The sequence below is a fragment of the Amia ocellicauda genome, chromosome 9 (genome assembly GCF_036373705.1).
Source record: "Amia ocellicauda isolate fAmiCal2 chromosome 9, fAmiCal2.hap1, whole genome shotgun sequence".
Taxonomy (NCBI): domain Eukaryota; kingdom Metazoa; phylum Chordata; class Actinopteri; order Amiiformes; family Amiidae; genus Amia; species Amia ocellicauda.
Window position 1 is genome coordinate 34,858,751 of NC_089858.1, and position 26,926 is coordinate 34,885,676.

General features: G+C 48.7%; 1 protein-coding gene across 2 annotated transcripts in view; it reads right to left on the reverse strand.

Annotated features, from left to right (window-relative positions):
* tet3 (tet methylcytosine dioxygenase 3) overlaps positions 1-20,219 on the reverse strand; it is a 56,108-nt gene extending 35,889 nt beyond the window's left edge. Inside the window, exons 1-2 of one of the 2 annotated variants that reach the window (XM_066714222.1) lie at positions 20,124-20,219; positions 12,726-12,782 (exon numbers count right to left, since the gene is read on the reverse strand). The gene's annotated coding sequence lies outside the window, so the exon portion shown is untranslated. Of the gene's footprint in view, positions 1-12,725; positions 12,783-13,492; positions 13,821-20,123 lie in introns of those variants that run through there. The other variant, XM_066714220.1, reaches the window with a different exon arrangement.
* Between the last annotated feature and the right edge of the window lie 6,707 nt (positions 20,220-26,926).

A 26,926-nucleotide genomic window follows, 5' to 3' on the forward strand; every position in this document is an offset into this window, starting at 1 on the left:
GGAGACAGTGACACGCGACTGAGTTTTGGACACGCACCCAATCTGTAATTTTCCAGTCTTCAGGAAGAAATCATGACCAGGCAATTCTCTTGATTTATAATTTCTTATAAAATGAACTAACAACATCACAACCCCCCTCCCACCACCTACCACACAGAAACACAAACACACATATCTGACTCAGAGGAACACTGGACTGAGAAGGGAGTGTTGAAGATCACTGTTTCTGTTTGACTGCTACATCGGTTCCATTACTCAGATCTTGCTACCAAATGCTTCTTTCTTCTTTCCTGTGTGTGAGTGTGTGCGTGTGTGTGTTTGTGTGTGTGTGTGTGTGTGTGTGTGTGTATGGGTGTCTGTGTGTGTGTCTGTATTGAATTATATTTATTGATAGTGTGTATTTATTTTGTTTTTTCACTGCTCAAACAGGGTCTCCCTCCACAAACAGGTGGAGAGAGTGAAAAATCACACTAGAAAAGAAAAGAATAAACACACATATATATACACATTCACACACACACACACACACTGTGACATCTAATAACTGAACTGCTTCATTCCGTCTCCCAATAAAAGCGTCACTTCCCCCGGTCTCATCGCTCTGCAGGTCGGACACGTGCTCGCTGACTGAGAGTGCGGCACGGCTCCTCTATATGTGCGACTCCAGCAATCTCTCTCCCATTAGACGCAACGCTGAGCAAAATATTTCATTTCAACAAATACTAACAATACAATAAAAAAAACTTTCCTCATCAAACAAAATAGCCCTATACACCTAGATTAAGATCAAGGTTATACATCTATATATCTCTCTATCTATTCAAATATCTGACAGTTGAATTCTGTTTCCCTGAAACTGTTTTGAACCTTGTGTGAGATCTACAACGCTCAGCTCGCCTTCCTTAGGGAACCCTTCAAGAGACCTGAAACCCGTATCAAGGGCAGAAAAGATCGCACTGGTAACAACAAAAGCGGGGAATGAGTGTGCCGTCCACAACTCAGTCTGCGACAAAACAATAAAGCTAAAGTAAGAATTACACATAGAGACAGAGAAAATAATCATAATCAGAGTAATAGTAATAAACAGAAATGAGAAAAAGCCTAACAGCTTACCCATATTAAGGACAGAATGCTCCAGTCACTGACAAACACTCCTGTCATCACTGGGTCTCACCTACAACTGCCAGCTACTCATCGCATTTTCAGTAAACTAAACTCAGAACAAGAATCAGAGATCTTGGCATAGATCGTCAGCAGTGAGCTCAGTGGCTGTCAGGGGAGACCACTGTCATCCTTCTCCATGCGATCACTCCACGAGGGAGGGAGGGGTTTCAGAACCTCTCAGCCTTGCTACGCATCCTGAAGAAAAAGGGCACACAACCCGATGAGACCCACGGTCTCAGAGAGAGACGGTGAGACAGTGGAAACTCGGTGAGTCTCTCTCTCTCTCTATCTCTCGTTCTCTCCCACTTCCCCAGTCCTTTACTTTACTGGACTCGGTAGCATGCTCACAATCCCCCCCACCACCACCTCGATCTCCGTCCAGCAAGAGAGACACAGTGATTGGCGTACAGTAAATCTCTCCCTCTCTCTCACACACACACCTTACAGTCCCAGCAATAAGGGGCTCTACCAGAGATCTGCTGACAGACACCAACAAAGAGCAAACCATGTGCTCTGCTCTCACAATGGGTGACTCATCACGCCTACTATCAGGAGGAACAAGCAAGCATGACACCCAAGCACACACAGACGTGCACACACTCACATACACACATGCTCGGTCCCTGGCAATGCACACAAACAGAGAGCGCAAATAAACACACAAACACACAGATACATAAAAGTACAGTTTACTACAAACCAACAGAAGGATTTACACAAGTGTGTGCAGGTGTAACTCTGCTTCTGCTCCAGTTATTCTCTCATAGTATATCCCCCTCGAAACACTTAGCAACTGCTGATCCTCTCCAATAAGGTTTCTGACACTGACCTTCTGGGACAGACGTCTAGCACGGATCCTGCCGCCCCAAAATCTCCAGATGACAACACGCAACTGTGCTACACTGCTGCTCTACTTCAACGGACGTCCTCAGTCATTGTTGGCAGCACGTATCGTCAACACACACTTTCGATCTGTTTCATAAGCTTCATAAGTTTCATAAGTGGTGGGAGTTTCTGTCTCCCAAATCAAAGGCATGGCATCCGTTGTTTCCAAGTCCCAAAGCACTTGCCATATTACTCTAAATTATGGGTGGTTTCATTCACTGCTAATGACATGCCATTCCCAACAATAATATCTAAAAAGAAAAAACAAACCTAGGTCGGGTAAGACCAGTAGAAATACCAATTATTCGAGCAACCAGCCCCCAAAGACATCTGCAACACACAGGTCCATATAGGATGCATATTTTAAGCTGTAAACTGTTTCACTAAGACAACATGTCACCCGTGCAACACTAATCTCCTGCCAGGATTCTCCTGAGTGAATGTTCTCTGCTCAAGGGAAGCATGGCCAACTTTGTAAGTCCTCTACTCACGGCCCTGTCCTTCACCTACCCCAGTACTCCCCTCCCATTCGCCCAGCCTGGGTTTGTCGGCTAGTTAACTCGTAGGATATGAATCGTGCCCAAGGAATCACAGAGCAAATCGCTTGCACTGCAACCGTAATCCTACACAGGAACCCTGCCACTGCTTGAAGCGCCACAAGTATCTTTTTCAGATGTAGCAAAATCGCAGACTGTTTTAACAACGGCGGCCCATGTGTGGAAGAGGAGGAGGGAGCGTCTGACACGAAACTGGATAAGATACACTGTATGCGCCCCCTCTAGTGGTTACACAACATCTATTTAACAAAATCGGAAATATTAAATTATGCGTTTCAGCCGACAAGTCAGACAAACTCAGGTAGTTTTCATGTGTATTTGATGTCATGACTATTTTGTTATTATTATTATCAGTTTGTTTTTAATTAGACCTATTATCAATGAAAAAAAAGATTTTCATTGTCACACTTTCCTTGCAATATGAGTCTAGCTAGGCCCTGTCAGGCTAATCATGGACCCCCTCAGGTCATCTTCTTGGCACTGAAAACAACAGCACTGCACAAAGTATTTGTGAATGGCATGTGTATCACAGCGGTGCTGGGACTGCTCCCCTCTTTGCACTAGCATCGATAAAGCGTTGATGAACTGAGTCGACGAGAGACTGGGACCGAGGCAGCCTCAGATGCTGACTGTGGGGAGGGAGGTGAGCCAGTGAGATCACGACGAGTGATAGTGGAGGGGGGGATTCCCCTGCTTCTGCAGCAGTTCCAGGAAACTGATGAGTGGTTTTCAGCAGCGCAGCATGATCGTCTACCGGAAAGTGTTGCAGTGAGAAGCGGCGCTTACTCACACAGCGGCGGCGGCGACACAGAAAGAATGACGCCTCTCTTCGCCTGCCGGTGCAGAATAGCCATCGGAGCCCGTGGTCGAGAAAACCCCTGACCAAGCCGAGGGGGTTGTGTGTTTCGCTGTGCAGGTTAACCCCCCCATGGCGTCACTTTCTGAAGCAATGGCGGCCACCTCCTTGCCTGTGCTCCCACCTCATCGCCACACCACCACCATGCCACAAGGTGCCATCGCGAGGGATGGGCGTTACCGCTGGGACTCTGCCAACTTATATCGGGTGTGCAGCAATACCGGAAGCTGCTCAAGACCACTGGCCAGCCTGTCCCTTTCAGGAGCAACGCCTGTACGGATACGATACATACTGTCGAACCACATATTCAAAGCTCTCTGTGTTGCCGTTACGCCGTTTGCACGTACCGCACTGTGAACGGCCTCTATCCTGATCACAGCCATTTACGCTGCTTGTTATTAAACACTATCATGTGTTTAGAAGGGCCACCTTGGAATAAAAAACAAAACAAAACAAAACTGTTTCTTGGAATTTAAAATCAGACACGCAGAAGCCTTTAAACCCTGCGATGGAACGCATTCTTGTTTCTATGGTTACGCAGCTTGGCGTCGTTCAGATTATTTTTGTGAAATCTGGAGGACACCCACATTTTCCAAGATACAGTAGAGGTGTGATCTCCACCCCAAAACAAGAAAAAAATAAAAAATCTTTCAACAGCAGTTCTGATTGTGACTCTCTCTATGACTCCAAAGCGGTGCTTCTTTTGTTACTCTTTAAAGTATTGTGAGATCGCCGCACGATTGTGGCATCATTCCCGAACACAGTGTTGACTGACTCAAATTAAACACACGATCCCCTGCAGAGCTTAACACGACAGCCACATTCAGGGCACCATCAACCACCCTTTGGTCCCGCCCTGCTCCGGCACTGGCCCGGTTTCTGAGGCTGACATGACTCCTGGCTGCGTGTGCAGAGATCTCGATATGGCGAGACACCTCAGCTTCTCTCCAAACACCTTCAATCATATCATCTCTTTCCTCTCCATGCACTGAGACAGTAAGCCCCCCGCTGTGCCTGTCTGGGCTGATGTCATCAAACACTTCCTCTCCTCTGATCTGTCACACACACTGCCTGGCACCTAGACTGCACACACACACACCCGTGCACCACAGTAAACTCAATCCACAATCCAAACCTCCTCTGTTCTTCTTTGTTTTCTAATTGTACTGCAGTTCTTCCCCTGTGTTTTTCATAGTTGTATGTCCCTTTGCAGTGTCCTGGGGTGGTAGCACTTTACAACTCTTCTATTTTATGATACATCCTCTTGCATTAAATTGTACACAGTAAATATACTGTGTATATATATATATATATATATATATATATATATATATATATATATGTTTATTTCTCATGCAAGTCAAGAGCTATTGCCAATGGCAGGAATGTTGAATCCTGTCTCATGATGAGATGAAGAAAAGCACTGAGAATGAATTGCTTTTAGACGTCTCTCCAACCCTTCCTCTGCTGTTTCCAGGGGCTCTGGTTATATTCAAGCTCGCAAGAAAACACAAAAGCCACAGTCAGGGAAGTAAAAATGGCTGTAGTGCTGTCAGTATAAGGCGAGGGAGAGCCAGTACACGGTTACAACAGGGCACCATGCTAAACCCACAGTTTTCTACACAAGTGTAGGGAAGCCAAGAGAAATCCAGGTAAAGTCTGGAGAAGGCAAAGCCAGAGGCAAAGCAAAGCTCGCTGCCCAGTTTCTGTGCAAAAACTTACAAAGGGGCTGCACTGCCAGAGTGGAAGCAAACATGAACCCACAAAGCAAATCACAATGGACTACAGGGGCTGTTAAAACATTCAGTTACTGAGTCAGGGTGGGGAGGGGAAGCTGGGAGCCCAGTTACAATGCAAAAGCCAGAACAATTCAAACAAAGAACAATCATGCCGCATTCTATTTCTTCCTTTGACTTCCCCCTTCCCTCTCTCCATTTCTCTCTCTCGTCTAGGTGCAGTGTGGTGTAGGGTATCCAATGTCTAATAACTCCTGGCTCTACTCTGCCTGACACAAGACACGTGCAAGACAGCACGCAGCCAGCCCACAGCTGAGGGGGGGGGGAAGAGAGGCTCCCTCGCTACACAAAGAAGAGAAAAAGGAGGGGGTTGGGGGTGGGGGAGTGTTACAGAGAGAAAGAAAGGTGGGGGTGATTTTTTTTTAATGAAGATCGGACGTGCTGAAGAGAGGTAAAACTGAAATGGGGGAAGTTAAAAATAAAGAGAAACTCGAAGGGAAAAAAACTACTAGAAAAAGGGAGGAGGTGAGAGGGACGGGAGGGAGGAGGAGAGGGAGTGTGGGGAAGAGGGGGAAGGGGAGAAAGAGGGAGAGAGAAAAAGGAAGAGGGGGGAGGGGAGGAAAGAGAGGGAAGAAAGAGATAAGGAACTGACTAGGCAAAAAAAGGAATAGTGGAGAGTGAAAGGAAGACAGAAAAAAGGAAAGAAAATAGAAGGAACAGGATATGGGGAGCATGGTGCCCACAGAGAAAGGATGACATAAAGCAGGGCACAGCACAGCAACAACATGGTTAACAGCAGGGTAACCTGTACTGCAGTGACAGCCGGGTGCTATACAGAAGCAGGAGTGTAAACACAGTGAAACCGAGGTGGCAGTGTGGGACAGCCCGGGGACAGGAAAGAACAGCTCAGAGACAGTGTGGTTAAGCACAGTGCCAAGCAAACTGGCACAGGAAACAACCTGGCCACTCAGCTGCACCCCAGCAAGACCCCAGCCCGGGTGGGTTAAAAGCATCCCTCATGAATGTTTACTGTAGCGAACTTCCGAGTCTGTGCTGCAGTGGTGGCCACAGCACTTGTCTTTCTCTGCACTGAGCAAGAGCAAACATGTATGACATGTCTACAAACACGTGCCCTCAAATGATGCAGGATACCTGGACTCGATTATAAAAATAATAATGATGATGAATTCATTCAGTAATCAATGGAATAATGAATAAATAAAGGGGAATTGTGAATTGGCATCGAAAGTGGGAATCTGTTTTAATAAGGAAGTGCGATTGAGGAACCCGAGCCCTGGGCGCAGCAGCCTGTCTGTCCCCTGTCCCGTCTCAACTCTCACGGCGAGAAACAGAGAAAGGAACGAGTTTGGAGAAAGGGGCAGACTGGGAGTGTGCAATTCCTGCTCTCGCTCAGGCCGCTCTTCCGGCTGGCTGCTTTCCAGTCCTCTCCCTGACACAGCGGGGCTCTCCCAGCAGCCAGGCTAAGATTAGCTCCCCATATGTTCCAGGCAGGAGGAGCCGGGCTTAAAGGGCCAGCGTGCTTCACTGGAGCAGGGCGCCGAGGACTGGACCACACATCGCACCGAGCGAAGGAACCGACAAAGAGAGAGCAGCTCTACCCAGTCCAGTCCCACTGGAGGCTTCACAACTCTCGTTTCTTTTCCTCTTCTTCTTTTAGAAAATCGTTGGTGTGAAAAAGGGGAACACACTGGTAAAGCCACGGCCGCTCGCCTCATAGTGAAACCGGGCTCTGGAGCACACCCAGGCTCGCTGCTGTATTTTAGGGAAGGATTGGAGAGTGGAAATGATCCCCAGCAGCCAGCATACTTCTTCAGCTGCACTTCCCCGTTTGCATGACTGTTCTGACTGTTACGACGACTGCGCTCCCCCGGGCCGCACTGTTTGCGTGTGTGTTCTAGCTGAATTCTGCTCTGGATCTTCATTCAAATCGCACTAATGGAACAGAGTCAAAAATTGCAGTGGTGGCCAGTACGGGTCAACGCACTCCACTCTCCATGACCGACAGCAGTGCATTCTCCCTCCATTCATTTTTTATTACAGTATGAATATCAGAGTCTTATCACCTAGATGCAGACGGGAGCTTCGCTAAGATGGGAAGGAACAGATTTGAAAGCAGAGATGCAGCAGCAGCAGAGAGCAGTCAATGAGAAACACGCCAACCGTAAGCACAAACACAGCAAACTCGCACAGGTACCTGGTTGGGGATCGTGTGACCACCCAGCCCCCAAGGAAGAACTTGGGACTGGACCAAAGTGTGAGGCGGGGGGGGAGTAGTCATGAGAATGGTAGCTATAATTTCTTACCCTGACTTTTCCATTCTGAGAACTGCTCCTGTTTAATTAATAATCAAGGCGGTTAATATTTAATCTCAGCTTCAATATCACCTTCCTCCCATTGACTCACCTAACGTAACCCTTCTACCCTACACACACAGACACACACAGACACGCACTCATACACACACACACACACAAACTCACTCACGCAGTGAACCACAGACTTGGGGAGAGGTCACAGGGCTGGGTTGACAGAGAATGGCTCGTGTTGTCAAGATGTTACAAGTTTAATGGCCACCCATTATACTGAGTGGTCAACTAAGGATATACAGACCCTCCTGCACAATGCACACCTTCCCCAGGCAGCCGCCCACCTCCAATGCCATTGCTCACCCAGCCTCACAATCCAAGGCATCTGTGACTGTGTCTGAGGTGCCCATGACCGCCACCAGCTGTCCCGAGGCCCCACGCAGAGAGCCTTCCACAACCAGGTCTCAATTCAAGATGGTGCACCGGATACAAGGTGGTGCCGATCAACACCTCAGACCACCCACCACAGGTACCTGAACCACACTGTACCCAGGTGGAAGGTGTTTGCTTGGCAGAGGGAAGAAATATCTGTCAAAACAATCACCTGCCTGAAGAACTGTGAAGGAAACGTACTTTTGGAAAAATGGGTCAGAGGCTGGTGCCATAATGAGCACTGAACCCAAACGCACATCTTCGTAACACAACTGACTGCCAACATTGCTGCCATCCCTCTGCCTGCCACGGCAACACTAAACTAAGCAACTCAAAAGTCTGACTACAGATAACACTGATGCCAATTGCTACCCTTTCACCGTTCCTGTTCACACCACTAATCACGAACACCAGCATGGGCCTGACCCGCGGGCACAGGTCAGAGATTGAGGGGCACACAAAGCTTAGGAGTCTGCCTCCCTTGCAGTTCACAATCGATTTCTAAAAAGAGAACAAACAAAAACATTGAGAGCGCATGATTCATCTTAAAAAAACACATCTGGGCTATCGATCCACCACAGAATCTGAGAGAGGAAACAACACAACAAGGCCCTCCTCCGTGCCCAGAGCCAGCAGGGGCCTGTCGGACGGAGGGTCTGACTGAGAGAGATGACTCAGGCAGGACGGCGAGAGTTGTGAGTCAGCAGTTGCGTCACTGCCCCACGCTGCGGTTTGTTATTGTTGTGGGGGATTATGTGATGCGTGTTCACGGGCACCTGAGGTGGCCTTTCCCTTTCCCTTTCTCTTTCTCTCTCGCTCTCTCTCTCAGCCTGGCTTATTCATCACTCCGAGTGCCGAGCAGCGCTCTGAAAACACAGGCTGATGCTCCAGATCCCCTAGCAACCAACACCGTGCGCATGGCGGTACACCAAGAGAAAGGATATCCCAGCTCACGAGGTCGCACCTTTTCGCTCGCGGTCCACCAATCAGGGGTCTCGCTGTCACCACTCTACGAGGATGACAACAATAAGTGACCTCAGTAAGCGTGGCGCTGTCATTCACGGGACTCCAGCTGATGCGGCGCTGTGGAATCTCTGGTGTTGTGCAAGTGTGGGAGGAGTGGTTAAACACCAATTGTAAAAAAAAAAAAAAAAAAAGTCAATGCGATGAGTTCAGAGTAAAGAAAACTACAGCATGAGACACGGAGGCCGAGGGAGAGGATGTGAAGCATTACAGCATGGGTTTTGAGGGGCATTAGGTTAAAGTGAGCTTGTGCTGGGATCTTCTGAAGAGGACAGTGTGAAGTGCTGTTGTGCTGGTGACCTACTGTCCCATGTGAAAGCTCTGACTGTTGGGTTCACTCTGGTTCTACAGGGGTTTCCCACACGTTCACTGGGCGTGCGCCGTACGTCTCTATGCGTGTGTGGACGAATGCCAACACACTGGGGAGCAGTGTGTAGCACCACACGGCCTGCCGTTTTCCTGGATGTCCACACACACACATACACACACTCTCTGGGCCTGCACGACAAGCACCCACCCCCCTGGCCCCGCCCCAGGCAGTGAGTCACGGAGGTCCCCGCCGTAGCGCTCTTTGGCTGTAGGTGAGCGACTGGAACGCAATTATTGCAATGATGTCAATCTGTCACTCACTGTTCCCACGGAAAGTAGGTCATGGTTAACGCTTTCATTCAGGGGACATGACACAGTGCCAGGTTGCGTGGGCCGAAACGAAAAAATACTACACCGACAGTCAGACACACAGAGTGATATATAGATAAGTTTATAGGAAGAGAGACAGACAGACCCATACAGGCAGCACTAGTACAGTACCGTGTCTGAAGTGTCAACCGCAGTAACCTTCAGACCAGCCGTCACCCTTAAACTCTTTAAGAGACACATTCACACAGCACTGTCTGTCCCCCCGAACAGACTCCAGTCCACTTCTTTAAGGGTATTATCTCATTCTCTCTCTCTCTGTATATATATTTGTTTCTTTGTTTATTTGATAAACTTTAAAGCATGACCTTAAAAGAAATGAAAATCAATGCTACTACATTTGGGACAAACTCATGGCTTCGCCCAGAGTAGCAGCACCCGGAGTAGCAGCACCCAACTGCAGGCTGTCAAAGGCAGCACTGCTCTGGACTCATGACTGGAAGGTTGTGGGTTCAAATCCCAGGTGGGGCAGTGCTGTTGTACCCTTGAGTACTTCACTTAGATTGCTCCAGTAAAATGCCCAGCTGTATAAATGGGTACAAATGTAAGTTGCCCTGGTTAAGAACGTCAGCTAAATGACAAAAATAATAATAAAAAGGACCAACTGCCTTGCCTTACTCGAGACATCCCACCTCCTGCTTTGGGTAAGCAAGGCCATGCTTTGACAGCAACAGAGAGAAATGGAGGCAGTTAATACTGAGTATTAAAGGCAGCAGCAAGGAGACTGTCTGGAATGTGTTACAGCTCCAATCATACCATTGTCAGATTTATTCATTGATTGATGAGAGAGAAACACAAGCCAAGCAGAACACAGAGGAAAAAGAGGCTGAGCCCTGAGTACACATAGCTTGGCATCAGATCTTCTTCAGGAACACCTTTGATGCAAATTAGGGGTGGATTTAGGGGCGGAAGGTAACTCCCTTTGCACAGCAGCTGGGTCCAGTTTGTGTTTCTTTCCTTATTCTCTTGTAGAAATGGCTCTGACGAATCACAGGACCAAATATTTTTACGATAATACTTTTCCCACCGCTTCTGCCTGTGCCAATGTGGTTGGTAACTGAGGTTGTGGAATAACCGGCGCCCACCACGGGCTGCCACGCCAGTGGCTCACAGGGCCTCCTGCTCACCTCTTTCCCACCATGGGCTGGCAGCAGTGCCCTACGCAACACAATGGGTATCCCAAGTGTTTTTAGCATTGACAGTTGTCATTGTTTATGTATATTGTCCTACTTTATGGTTATTTATTAATGTTCTGCATTATTGAATAAATTATTTAAAATTGAATTGGTTCACCTAGGGTAACTCCTTTTGAGCATTTAGGTGAAAATACATTTGCACAGTCTAGCATTTCGTAGGTTTAGTACAAGATTTTAGCATTTGTTATGGAAATGTTTTTAAACATGTTAAACTTGCTTGTATTGTTTGAGTGAAAATGCAAAGATGTAAATGAATTGTATGTATTATTTTGAATTGAATTAATAAAGTATTTTAAAAGAAAAAAGAATGGACAACCACAATGTTCTCTGTGCCAGTGAGAACTACAGGAATAAAAGCAAACGCAAACAATAATAATAATAACGATATTGACAACGACAGCACCTCCCATCATGCAAGAAGGTCTCTTTCACTCAAGTGTTGGGCCAAATAAGGCTCTATGCTAGCTCTGTTTAAAGCTTTGCGGTGGTTCAGGTTTGGAGTCCCACAACGTGCAGAGAAAGAGGCCCTTCTGGCCCCTCCAGTCCAGCCCATCCAAACGAGAGAAATAATAAAAAAGAAAAATCCCGAAATACAATAAAAAAAACCACAAAAAAAAAACACTTAACTTTGAACTTGCTTTCTAAGAGCAAACAGGGGGCGTAGTTCTGTGTCACAGTAACATCACAGAAACAGCTGTGTTGAGTACAGACAGGGCACCCCCCTTCCCTCCCTCCCTGCTCTCTCTCCCTCCCTCCTCTTCTCCCAGTGCATACATACACACACATTTACACGTGCTAACAGGCGCATGCGCGCGTGTCCGACTTAACTTTGTTCCTTTTACCTCGAGTGACACCAAAACTTCGTCAAAACCTCCGCCAACCAAAGCACGTGTCGCTCAGCTCCACCCGCCAACGAGGCAACAGACCCGGGAAATTTAAAAGAAAGAAAAGAAATCGATTTGCGAAAATTGATATATTTATAAATATACAAAAACTCACCCGAGCGAGGGAACGAGACAACATCGAGTCATTTTGACAAGATAAACAGGGAAACGAGACAAACACCGGGGAGGCAGCTACAGCAGACACTGCAGAGAGGCCGAAACTCAGACACCGCGGCTCTGCAGCGCGAGGGAATCAGTGCAGCCTCACCGCCGGCTCTAATGAAGCCCACGGACCCGGCGTGCGGAGCAGCCCATCCACAAACTTATCAAAAGCCCAGGCTGTGGTCCAGCCTGCGAGCAGAACAGAGGGCTGTATCTCAGCTGATGCCACACAGCACTGGAAAACCCTGACCTTGCCAGAGTCCACCCAGACACAGGATCCCACAAAGCAAAGGGGTGGAATGATATGATCAGACGAGAAGGAGCACACAAGACAGTGACAGGAGATTACTCTCGGCACCTTGGCATGGCCTGCACGCGCATACACACACATACACACACACACACACACACACACGAATATGCAAACACACCGCCACACCAAAGCACTGCAGTTCTCACATGTCTGTGTAAATACCAAGCACAAATACTCATCTGTGTGGCTGCTGGACAGTGTTGACAAAATTATCCCATTATGCAAACAACAAGGGCAAATGTGGAAGGAAACAACAACAATATATATATATATATATATAGATAGATAGATAGATACAGTATCCCTTTTCTTATTCAGTGCAATGTGAACAGTGTATTCCACCAACCCAGGAACTAAAAGGAGAGAGATCAATCTTCCTGTGCCATTTCACAGCATAGCAACGCCAAGACACAACCAGCACCCTCCCCACACACACAGAAACACACACCTGCCCCCCCCCCAGCATTCTGCTCCAAGTGGGGTATCTGTCTTACCTCTGCAGCCAGTGCTGGGGTCCTGGTTGGGGTGCTGTTATAGTCCTCAGATCCCACCTTCACAGATTGACAAGAGGGAAAGAAAGAAAAGAGAGGAGTGGGAGAGAGAGGAAGGGAGGAAAGAGAGAGAAACAGAGAGAGGGGGAGAGAGAGAGAGAGAGAGAGAGAGAGAGAGAATAACAATCAATAGAAGAATGCGACAAGACCCTCTCAATAAGACACAGCACCTCCATTCAGATAACCTACCAAGGGAGCACTAAAAACACCAGATGTCTGATTTTTCTTAAACCTTTCACACTCCATTTCTCTCTCTCTCTCTCTCTCTCTCTCTCTCTCTCTCTCTCTCTCTCTCTCTCTCTCATTTCTTCTTTTGCATCAGTTATCAAATCATTAGTGAACCTAAAGTGTGTGTCTGTGTTTCTCTCATTTATGCATGTGAGGGTTACTGATTAGGTCAGGTGTCCTTTCAATTTTCCCTAGAATTAAAAACATTCTTGTTCACCCCCCCATTTACACCAAACCATAATTTTTAATACAAATTAATAATTATCCTCCTGAATAAATATGATTAATAAAAATTAATTGCAATAACAATAGTGAACCACAGGGTCTGTTTCTATAGCCCAGATCTGTGCCCCTCACTTCTGCACGCCGGTGGGTTTTGTGCAGCTCCAGCCAGCTCTTGTTGTTAAATGAGCTGCCAGCCCTGGTCCCTTTTATACCACAGAAGTGCCCGTGTTCTCCACGACGCAGTTATCTATAATTACCTACTAAGCCAAGCTTCCTTCTTCTGGACTTTGTCAGTCCCTGTTATCCCCATCAGAAGCAAGCTCCGAGCCTTTCTCTATCCTCTCCCTCTCTCTCTCTCTCTCTCTCTCTCTCTCTCTCTCTGTCTTCTGTTTTTTTCATTCAGGAAGCCATCTTGCCTGTCTTTTAATCCGTGTTACATTTGCAGTACACCAGGGCTCGTTCCTACACTAATAGACTACTACAGGGTTTTTTTTTCTGCCTTTTTTTTTTTTAAAAGGCAGACTCTCCGATCGCTATCATGCTACAGAACACCCTCCCACTCCCACTCTCTCTCTCTCTCTCTCTCTCTCTCTTTCTTTCTCTCCACCCCCTCCCCCCTTTCTTCCTACAAGCAAAAGCAAACTGCATACGTGATGTGAATACGTCCCTGGCTGCCTGTGCTACAGCGTGACGCTACAGACAGTGCACAAAGGGGCCCCAGCCACCAATCGCTGGCCAGCCTGTGTCTTGCTGCTAAGGCAAATTAAAGCGAGGGAGAGGAACTCTGAGAATGGGAGGGGGTGGGGTGGGGGGAGGGGAGTGTGTGTACGTCTGTGTGTGTGTGTGTGTGTGTGTGTGTGTGTGTGTGTGTGCGTCTGTGTGTGTGTGTGTGTGTGCATGTGTGCATCTATGAAAGACAGAAAGAGAGGGGGACGGGGACGGGGACGGGGACGGGGGGGCGGAGGGGGGAGGGCTCCTCTCTCCCAGCCTGTCAATTATCTTCCCCTAGCCTGGCTTCCCTAAACAATATCTCTGGTATGTGGTATCACTGAGGGCCATCTGTGAGAGGGCTGGCTGGAACACATGGACTGGACTACATGCGCATACACACAATTATATGTCTTTATTTGTACATTGCATGATCATAGTGAGTGTCCAGTGCGCAATTAGCACCAGAGAGTTAGGTACAATTCAATATTATGACAATATAACGGAATACAAGGGGCTTATGTCTATGCAGTAACAATTAGTCAGATGTGGATCCTTCACACTGATATACATTCATTGGAGCACGGACGCACAGGTCTCTGCTCACCTGAGGACTTTAGCCATTCATTCATTCTATTCACTCAATTTATCTTTTGTCCAAGGCAAAAATCTAACTGCAAAAATTCAATTCAAGATTTCCATACTGTCAAGATAAACACAGATAAACAGCCTACACTAACAACTAGTATACACTCACGTGCAACATCAGGCTTTGCCTCAAGAAACTATAAAAATGCTGAAAAAAAGAGGAACTATATATAGAACACTAAAAACACGTGAGAGCTTTGAGTCCAGTCTTAGATCCAGAATCACAACACTTCCAGAACTCTGGGCAAACTGCTCATTCACACTGACAGCAACATCAACCAGACAGACCAGAAAACCTGCAGAAGGGTAAAAATAGGAACAGCGCCTTCTCCTGCAAAACCAAAGACTCCCCCCCGGTGTTCCCGTGCAATCGAAATGAAAGAGGAAACATGTCTATCCAAGAGAGAAGCGAGGAAAGAGAGAGAGAAAATAAAAAATGTGGAATGGTCTTAGGTTTTGTGTTACTTCATAAAAAAAATACAAAAAGACGAGCGTTCGGAGAACTAGCTGGGTCAGACTGGAGTGGAGAGGGAGAAGAGATCGCTTAGCGCCCGAGAGATCGAAGATTTCAGAGACGCGCAGGTTTGAACTCTTGGGGGTGTTGATGTTTCATTTAAAGGCCCAGAGAGCAGGGGCGGAGCCAGCGCTTGTGGCCGGGGGAGCGCTGCGTTTCCGTGACAATGACTGACGCTCACTGATCCAGGGGGAGGAAGTGCCCAGGAAATTGAGAGGTACACCTGAGGCCCGGAGGGCAAATCACAAGACACTGTGCTGCGACGGGTTAAGCGGTCCAGTCAGAGCAGCGCAGAGGAACTCGTGTGAGCGCTACCAGAGCACAGTGGCCAACATTGCCCCCCTGTGGCACTCGCACATCGCAGGAAAATGTCTCTTTCACACTGCAAACCCTGCAAATACACCATACATACCGCACACCCAGCAAACAGACCATACACACTGCACACACTGCACACCCTGCAAATAGACCATACACACTGCACACACTGCACACCCTGCAAATAGACCATACACACTGCACACACTGCACACACTGCACACCCTGCAAATAGACCATACACACTGCACACCCTGCAAATAGACCATACACACTGCACACACTGCAAATAGGCCATACACACTGCACACACTGCACACACTGCAAATAGGCCATACACACTGTACACACTGCACACCCTGCATATAGACCATACACACTGCACACACTGCACACCCAACAAATAGACCATACACACTGCACACCCAGCAAATAGACCATACACACTGCACACACTGCTCACCCTGCAAATAGACCATACACACTGCACACCCTGCAAATAGACCATACACACTGCACACACTGCACACCCTGCAAATAGACCATACACACTGCACACACTGCAAATAGGCCATACACACTGCACACACTGCAAATAGACCATACACACTGCACACACTGCACACCCTGCAAATAGACCATACACACTGCACACACTGCACACCCTGCAAATAGACCATACACACTGCACACACTGCACACCCTGCAAATAGACCATACACACTGCACACACTGCAAATAGGCCATACACACTGTACACACTGCACACCCTGCATATAGACCATACACACTGCACACACTGCACACCCAACAAATAGACCATACACACTGCACACCCAGCAAATAGACCATACACACTGCACACACTGCTCACCCTGCAAATAGACCATACACACTGCACACCCTGCAAATAGACCATACACACTGCACACACTGCACACCCTGCAAATAGACCATACACACTGCACACACTGCAAATAGACCATACACACTGCACACACTGCACACCCTGCAAATAGACCATACACACTGCACACACTGCACACCCTGCAAATAGACCATACACACTGCACACCCTGCAAATAGATCATACACACTGCACACACTGCACACCCTGCAAATAGACCATACACACTGCACACACTGCACACCCTGCAAATAGACCATACACACTGCACACCCTGCAAATAGACCATACACACTGCACACACTGCAAATAGACCATACACACTGCACACACTGCAAATAGGCCATACACACTGCACACACTGCAAATAGGCCATACACACTGCACACACTGCAAATAGACCATACACACTGCACACACTGCACACCCTGCAAATAGACCATACACACTGCACACACTGCACACCCTGCAAATAGACCATACACACTGCACACACTGCACACCCTGCAAATAGACCATACACACTGCACACACTGCACACCCTGCAAATAGACCATACACACTGCACACCCTGCAAATAGACCATACACACTGCACACACTGCACACCCAACAAATAGACCATACACACTGCACACACTGCAAATAGACCATACACACTGCACACACTGCACACCCAGCAAATAGACCATACACACTGCACACACTGCACACCCTGCAAATAGACCATACACACTGCACACCCTGCACACCCTGCAAATAGACCATACACACTGCACACACTGCACACCCTGCAAATAGACCATACACACTGCACACCCTGCAAATAGACCATACACACTGCACACACTGCACACCCTGCAAATAGACCATACACACTGCACACACTGCACACCCTGCAAATAGACCATACACACTGCACACCCTGCACACCCTGCAAATAGACCATACACACTGCACACCCTGCAAATAGACCATACACACTGCACACACTGCACACCCTGCAAATAGACCATACACACTGCACACTGGCCGTGTCCCTGAACGCTCCATATTAAAATTGTCTGTTTGGCGCATTTCGCTCTACATTACTGGGAGTCCCCTTGGCAAACATACCCTGCATAAAGGTGTCATTCTCATGACCACAATAGTGCGGGGGAGGAATTGTATAAAAGCTTCCTAGGGCCCAGCCAGCCTAGCAGAGTCTTTGTATGCTTTGTAAATAAAGTGTGTTTGTTTTAGCATTATGTAATAAGAGCAAGTGTGTTTTAGCCTCTTGTGTTTAAGTATACAGGTTGACTATCGGACATGATTGATTATTTGACATAACTGCCATGAACAGAACCCGATCGGTTTCTCTAATTGATAGTGGATACAATACTATCTGTGCCACAGGTTCACAAACACTGTATGGATTCACTGCATGTCAACCCACTTCTTGTCACTGTATATAAATCTATACTCTTCCAGTAGACAACACATGCAAATAGGATACTCCAGTTGCCCATTTCTGCTGGCCTCGTTTAAACGTGCACAGCTCTCCTGCCTTCAGCGCTCGACTCTGCACTGCTGAAGTACAAATGGAGCACCACAAGTTTGGGAACCAAATACACACACACATTTTCACACACACACAAAGCTTATTAAGGTGCAGGATATGAAAAAGAGCCAGATAGAGTCAGAATATATACATTTATTAGAAACCCATTTAAAAAAAGATAACGTTTCGGTGTGCCCTACATCGTTACAAGAATACCGCAGCTTGAGTGTGTGCTTCTGCTGGACTGGCGAGGGAGTGCAGTGTGTGGAAGTCCTTGGCTCTGGCAGTAAAGGCGGTAAGGTGTCTTTACTACAGGACACCACAGTGACACCTGAGCGCGTGCGTGTGACCGCGGCACAGCTGCCGCGCTGGAAAAACCAGGCGGTGGTCAAGGAAGCCTGCCGCTTAGTAACCAGGAGCAGGAGGCTTCTGGGAGGACGCGGTTACAGTGTCATTAGTAACGAGCGAAGCAATCACAGCCCAGAGCACACTACTACAGAGCCCGCACAGAAGTACACACATGCACACACAAAAGCAGCAGAGAAGCGCTGTGGGAAAGAAAGCCCTCTATGCTCAATAAAACCTGGCTTGTACAAGAGTGAGCGAGTGTGTGTGTGCGTGAGTGTGAACAGGAGTGTGTGTATGAGTGTCTGTGTGTTTTAACCTCCCCCAATGCAAGTGAGGCCTGACAGAGAGACTCCAATTGCACCCAAGACACTCTGCTGATTAGTTTGTCTGTGCAAATACGCTGTGCCTGACAGCAGCCCGATTCCCCTCCCCACGCAGCACAGCAGAGTATAGTACAAGACAACACAGCACAGAGCAGCATAGATCAGCACAGCATAGACAAGCACAGTACAGCACAGCACAGAGCAGCACAGCTGAACGCAGCAACAGTTGTCCTCACAGGAATTTCCACTATAGTATTGAACTGTGTGTCTGCACCAAGACTGACAATGATGAGTCACACAAATATTTTTATCCAGACACCAAAAAAGCATAAACAGAAAGAGAGGCCCACGTGCAGCTATACTGCTGATCGCAAGCCCTTTTCCAGGCAAGCTTTCTCAAACTGCCACATTTCAAATTCCTACTTTGTTTTTGCCTACAGTAACTGAGGCTTAGACTATGCCCTTCACACTGTTGACAGTTTGTAGACAAATTAACATTTTTTGTTTTTTCAATTACCAATAACAAAATCCAGCCTAGCCCTGTTGTGTTTACATTGTTTTGTCAAAGCTTTCCTAGAGACAGTTTCCACAGAGACGGTTTGAGCGATGCGGAAGCACAGCGAAAGGCACGCCAGTCGACGCCCTCGTTCCACACCCCCTCAGGTAGAGCAGGGCGTGCATGAAAAACAGGCCAGACAACACTGTGAGATAAGAGTTTGCTTCTGGCCTGAGATTGCCTAGGGAGACTATTCAACAGAGTTCCTGATTATAACACAGAGAGAGAGAGAGAGAGAGAGAGAGAGAGACAGAGGAAGAAGGAAAAGAGAGAGTCGGTGAGATGGGGAGAGGATGAGGGGAGATCAAGGGATAGGGGGATGGAAGAGATGATGTTGTGAGAGAGAAATGCAGTGAGGGGAAGGAGAGAGGGTGTGGACAGAGAGAGGGAGGGGTGGGGTGGGGTGAGATGAGGACAGGCTGAGGGTAATGGGTGCAGAGAGAGGGAGGGACAATGAGATTTTGTGATTCAGCGGCCGTGGAGAGAGAGGAGGAGAGACCATGCAGGCAAAGAGAGGGAGAGAGAGAGAGGGAGAGAAAGAGTGAGGAGAAACAGGGGAGGGAAGGTGGAAAAGAGCAAATTCAGTGGCACAGAGATGACATTTGGAGGAAGAGTGAGAGACAGGTGGAGGAGAAAGAGAGACAGGACAGCAGGGAGACAAAAAAGAGTGAGAGGTAACAGGAGGAGAGAGAGAGGCAGGCAGAGGAAAGGAGAGCGGGAGCCGGGAGGGGAAGGATGAGGAAGCCAGACTACTGTTCTAGATTTGGACAACCCCCCCCCCACACACACATGCCAACAGTGTCCACAGCCCCTCTCTGAACTGGCGACCCACTATCCCAACACTGCCCTCCCCACCCTCAGAGACACCAGGGGAGAGAGACACCTGTGTCATCCCTGTGGAGCATTAAACCCGTCAGGGAAGCTGAGCTACGGCTGCTACCCCTGCGCTCCTGTGCTCACAGTGTGCAGGGTGTGCAGCGTGTCAGTATAGCGTGCCGTTCCCTGGTGGCAGGGGTGCGTGCCCTACCTGTGGCCGCCGTGTGTCGCTGGTGCCGGGGGCGAGGTGCTCTCGCTCATGACTGTGTGGCTCCCTCGGCGACTCCAGCTGCTCCAGACTGTCCTCCTCCAGCACAGACTACAAGAGAGAAGGGAGACCCGAATCAACCAAACCTGACCTGTGAGGGAGAGTCCTGACATCTCAGAGGAGCGTCTGTTCGAGTCGTGACCGCATTCGAGGTTTTGGGGACCAGGACAGGTTCTTTCTGGCTGATGCTAAACCCAGTGTTTCCAAAACATACTGCCCAGGATCTCTTGATAAAATAATACATATATAAATAATATTCTTACTTTGTTAATAAAGACATAACTGGGTGTCAACAAGTGACCTACCTAAAACATCCCTCATCTTCATTTCAAACAGGGATGAGCACAAATTAATAACACATAAATTCTTTGACATAACAGTGCAGAAAGGAGAGACTTTAACCACAACCCAGCCAACATTAACACGTTAAAAATGTCCAAATTATGCCCAAATCTGCAGCTGATACAGTTAAATCAATAGAAAAGCAACTCTAATATTAGCAAAAGTCTACGTTTACTGGGGACCAAGTTATAACTCTAATTTCATCACTTCCTTTTATTGCAAAACGTTGCAAAATCACTCAAACGAATCCTGTCTAAACCTGAATGGAAATGTTACACCATTCCAGCCTTAATCTGTATCTCATTAAAACTTTAGTTAGTTAGCCAAACATATAAATAGTGTTTAATAATATACTAATAATCGTCTTTATTATGAGCTGTGATACTGCAGTGGTGTGCAACTTGCATTTAAAACCATATGTGCATTACACACGTCCAAGGCATAGTACAGGCCCTCACAGCCATACGGGGGAGAGGTTTAAAAATTATGCAAGAGCCCCAAATGAAAAGGCAAATGCATACAGTGCGAGAGACAGCAGCCATAGCAAATGAGCTGCAAACGCCAGGAACAAAGGTACAGCGGATTGCTTCTGGAGTCTGAACTCCCTTTCTCTCTCTCACACACACACACACACACACAGCTATCTCTTCTACTGTCTCAGTTAGGGGAGAGTGGGTTGCTTGGCGAACACGGTTCTTAGGCCCTGAAAAGGTTAATCAGCGTGCACCTGACATCACAAAGGGGGTTGCCCATTCAAGGAAAAAAAAAAATCCCCTTTAAACTGTGTGCACTTAAGTCAGCTCAGTGGTCCCTATTGAGACACACACACACACACACACACAGTCACGGGAGATTAGTGCACAGTGACAAGCTCCCCTCCTCCCCCACAGCCTGGCCCAGCCCCCCAGCCCCTGCACAGACAGTCACCTCGGAGCACCTCTCCCTGCTCTCTCATCCCCTTCAAGTGTAAAAAAAGGAGCAGGGGGTCATTACAGATGCATTGATAATGAGTTGTAAAAATTTGCACTTGTGTGAATAGGGGAGAGTGAAAGGGGAGCGTGATCGTAATTACAGCAGAATTAATGGCCTTAATTAACACACTCCTCCCCCTTTCACACAGACCCCCACCCCCCCCACACACACACTCCCCCCCCCCCCCGACTAAAAACAACACTCAAAACAAAACACAAGCTTTAGAAAATGTATACAGCCCAAAAAGAACAAAAAACCTTTCAATTTGGCTGCACTGGTTTGTGCTTCTTTTCTGCTTCTACTCTTTTTGTTTTCTTCAATTTTCCCCCCTTTCCTTTTACTAATTTAATTAATAACCTTTATTGGTATCGATATTGATTATTATTACAGCCGATTCGCCCTGTCGGGAGAGGGTGTGTAGAATGGGGACACAAAGCTACAGACATCCCTCACACAAGATCGCCGTGCTCCACTTTCATATATCGAGATCTGTGCATACAGACGAACAGAAAAACACTCCAAGTAACAATGTCATGTACACATTCATACACATATATTCTGTCCAAATAAAACAACAACCCAAAACTGGCGTACGCACAAGCTCCTTATTTGTATATGAAGTCAGTCAGTCAGTCGGTTGTGTTCTAGAACTTGTTGTTCCTGCCCACTGGGGGAATGGAGAATGTGCGAAGTCGCCCCGGAGAAACGCAACAAGTCAATGTGGAGCGAGTCGGGGAATGGGGAGAGCCCTGCCAGTCAGCCAAGCCCTCAGAGAAGACCCTCTAGCTGGAGAGGAGACAAGGGAGCGTGTGTGTGATTGCGTGCATGTGTACATGTGTGTGCGCGAGTGGATGTGGGAGGAGTGGGGGAAGGGTGGTCGCACAGAGTCACACACTTCACACAGACTGGGAGAGGAGGGGGATCAGCTCGCCAGCGACCTACTGAGCTAATTCCCCGTCTGCGCCGCGGCACGGGGCTGCCCCTCCGCCTCGCCGGCCCGTGAGAGGCGGTTGCCTGGTGACAGGGCCCCAGCTGGTTCTCACGGCGTTCTGCTCTCCAGTCTGGGAGTGTCGGCTGGCAGCGCGGGGCGGCTGGCTCGGGCGATAGCTGCTGAATATTGAACAGGCTCTGACACGTAGACCGAGAGAGGGCCGTCGCCACTGTCTTCTCTCCCTCCGTCTCTCTCCCTCTCTCGGTTTCCCACAATAGATCTGACTCTAGTCGTCTGGGTCTCCAATGCAGCAGCAGCTGAGACCTGCCCCCTCCCCCCTCCTCCTTCTCCTGTCCTCCCCCCGGGACCCCAGGAGACACTGTCAGGTGGAGACGGACTGGAAATCTGCCTATAGTAGCCGCCCGTGCACAAAATCACTTTGATAAAACAAAAAAAGAAGCCTGCACCAAGATGTAGACACTTAACTCATTACCAATGTGGCAGCAGACAGACAAAGTTAATTATTCAATTCAATTCAATTTTGCATGACAGCCCCGGACAGTCCACAGCATTAAAAGGATCGCAGGAGGACTTTTTGTTGTTGTTGAAATTCAGTTTGTATGCTGTCGATGATGTTTTTGGTATTGTCTTGGTTTGCTTTTACACTGTACCACTGTGTCTTGCTCTGAATAAGGGAGACGTTTTAATGCTTAAAGCCGGCCAGAGATCTTGAATCACACAATAAAACACAGCCCTGTTTGTGTTTTTGTTCTTTTTTGAGTCGTTACTTACAGAAACTGCAGGCGCAGGAGGGCGAGACTCATACGTGCAATACAGCGCAGGTCTGCTCTCTGGGTCTGGGATCAGTTGGGCTATAACAGTTAAACTAACGCTCTCCGAGTCTCCCTTTTCCACGGTCCCATCTGGCTCCATCATTCGTCTCCTCGCGCATTATTTAGTGGCGGATCTTACGCTGTGTGGAGCCGGACAGAGTCAGAGACAAGTGAGACAAAGGACACACGCTTCCGAGAATAAAGAGATGCGCCGAACCCCAGACACACAGAGGCACGGGGCTCCTTCCCTCGCGGGTGTGTTTGAAGGCACGTAGTGCACGGCTGAAGCGAGTCACACGTTGCACGCTGGCTTAACCCTTTCAGCACCTCTGTGCTTCAAAAAACCCTGCTAAAGACACAGGGAAGCCAGAGGAAAGCATGGAGAGGCAGGTATCTGTATGGTGACGTAAGATACCAAGCAGAGAGGTACAGCAATTTGTAACATTGACCGTGGAAATCTGCCACAAAGCCGCCTACAAGAAGCCATAATCATAGATGTGGTTTTGACCTCCGGGAAACTGGGTCAGGCACACAGCTGGTTAACAGACACAACAATCGGTGTCTAGGGAGGGAACCCTTAATAATCAATTACTGTATTATTGTATCCTAAATTAAAGCCACAGTACAGCGCAGGAGCACGATGCTGAATGCTGTAGTAGAGCATGGGGATGAAGCCTGATACCAATCGCAGAAACAACAACTCCCTGCTGGAATAAAACAACATAACAATGGGAAAAAAAATCACCATGCAGAAATACATCTCATTGGGGACTCGCGTCAGGGACCCACAAACAGACTTTCTGCAGAGTGTTGTCGGACTATGGGGGCATTGCCAGGGCCGCACGGGGTGTGGAATTGGAAAACACAGCCCTCACTGTCCAGAAAAGGAGACGGCAGGCGGCCCTGAGTGTGGTGGACCTGCCGCACAGAAAACACACAGCAGCACCTCCCTTTTCAGCTATCTAATCCTGGGTTGAGTGGACCAGGACCAGGACCAGGAAATCTGAACCCTGGTCTCTAACAGGATGAGTTCAACTGCCTAGTGTGAAAGCAGCTTTAGATGCTTAGCAACTAAAAACACAGGTTACTGGCACCGCCTCATCAGTTCAGAAGCACTATGTCAGGGATGTCAGTACATTTCCTGCTTCAGTTCTTCCCCCCCGCAGGCACAAGGATGCTGAAGTACCCTCCCCCACAAGCAGCCCACTTCCTTGAGGCCTGGGAACTCCTCTTGACAAATTGCAACAGGATTCCCTTCGCAACACTCCCTTTGCCTCCCGTGCTGCCCACAACAAACTGTGATCACCCCCGCCCCTAAAAACACTCCCCCAAACTGCCTCCCTCACTGCCCCCCCACATCCTTTTCTGGGTCCCTCCACTACCCCTATCCTAGGCCATGTTAATGATCGGGGGAGAGAGAGGGGTCAGTGGGTTGTGGGAAGAGCGCTAGTTTGATTGGAAGTTCTATAAGAGACGACCTGCTTCTCTGTCCATTGGCCCACGTGAGGGTGACTGACAGGTTGGTGGGACAGGAAGCACAACCAAGTGCCCCCCACTGCTCACCCCCTCCGGCACACAGAAACAGAGGAAATGTAAGGATGAACAGATGTGACACACCCAACTTTCTCAAGTGGTGACTTGACTCAGCGGTGTTGAAGCCGGGTTGCACAGCTCCTGTTAGAAGACCGTGCGCGAGTCAGTCTCCACCGGAAAAATAGTCTCAAGCTGGCCTCCCATTGCCCAACACACTCCACTGACAGGCTCAGGAAACTGTGGAGGACCGGGCTGTGCGCCTCAAGAGGCCACTTCCCCTGGAGTGCAGCGCTGAGCACAGCGGGGGGAGGGGGGTAAAGGATGCTGGGGCGAACTGCAGTGAAAGTGCAGAGGAGAGTAGGGAACAGTGACAGCGGGGGGCCCTGGCAGAGGGGTTAGACACCTCAGGAGCACAGTAACACAGGCTTAGGGACAACAGCAACAGTGAGACAGGGTTAGAGACCACAGGAACAGTGTGACAGCATTAGAGACCACTGGAGCACAGCGGGCAGCAAAAAGACATTGAGCGCCGACCCCCTTCTCTCGAAGCCTAAACGAAAGCTGGGCAAAACACGGTCTGAACGGGGCCGAGCAGCTACAATAAACACAGCGTTGGCCTGGGACACACTGAGGAGTTTCTACATCATCGCATCCTGTGTGCAGCGAGAGCAAAGTGTCTTTTGTCATGTTGAGCGAAATTACCAAATAAAGGGGTGGGGGGGTGCACTCACCTCAGAGGCGCCGTGCTTCTTCTTCTTCAGCTCGTCGCACTTGCGCATCTTGCAGATCTGGTGGCCGGTCTTGCGGTTGAAGCAGTTGGCGCAGCTGCCACAGTTCTCCTTGCGCAGACAGGGGGTGCACACCCCGCAGCGCTTGCGTTTCTTCTTGTGCGATGGGTCGGCCGCCCCGTGGAGGAGGAGGTCGGCCGGGGGCAGGGGGGCATGGGGGCCGGGGAACAATCTGCCCCCTGCACCAGTGCTGGGGGCAAAGGCGGCATAGTGCTGGTGCTCGGCTCGGATGTACTCCTCCAGGGGAGAGACAGCCCCGACCCCTCCCCGCAGGAAGATCTTGGGGTCATCGCCCTCCAGGGAGAACTCATAAATGTCCCGGGGCTGCGGGCGTCCATCCCCAAGGCCCTGTCCCCTCGCCTTCCTCATGATGCCTCTCTTCAGCTCCAGGAAGGAGGAGGACAGGGAGTGGGCCGGTTGTGTCAGTCTATTGTCTCTGTTTGACGAGGTGAAGCAGTCCAGTGGCGGCGAAAGCGCAATGTGTCCGTGTGGGCGCGTGAACTGGAGGCTCTCTGTCTCTATCGGAATGCAGAAGCTCTGGGTGCCATGTTCCTCTCACGAGGCTCGCCCAGGAAGCGCCCTGGGGCTGCTGCTGCTGCTGCTGGGCGTGGCCCGTGCCAGGCTGAGCCCGGCGGGTGTGTGCTGGGGCTCTGAGCCGTTAGTGACGCTCTGGCGCATGATCCGGCACAGCCTCCATCCTCACAGAGTGCCAGGCCTGAGATGGGCTGTGTGGCTTGGTGGGGAGACCCAGTGATGGGGGCAGGGGCGCAGCGGTGCCATGGCAGCAGGGCAACAGTGGCAGGACCATCCGGGCTGGATATGCCTGAAAAATACATAAAAACATAAAAATATTATGACTACAACTAATAATAAAAAGTCCGAGTGGCCGTCAGTGGTAACTGAATCAGATTTTTCGGGTATCCAAGAGAAGTGTCTGCAGATGCAAACTGACAAAGTCTTGACTGTATTACACCAATAAGAAGCAACCCCATTAATAGGCCAAACAACAACCAGAACCCTAAATCCTAACAAACACCAAGCTTTGAGCCTAAGGCGAACCCTAGATTACACAAATCCTGGTTAATTCAGCAGAGACACAACCCTAACCCTATCACTAAGAGTAATGGCATGACTCTAAACCAAACCCTAGCCTAAACCTAATTATAGATTAACATTTACTGTGAGGGGTTTATTCGAAGATCATACTGACTTGAACATCTAAAAGTTCACCCGTGAGTTGGCACCTAACTCAAAACGGGTCATGGTGCTACTGAACTGAGTGAGGAAAGAAAAGTACCAGTACTGCTGCCTGTACCGAGTTCTTAACTGATGTACTGTGTCAAGTAT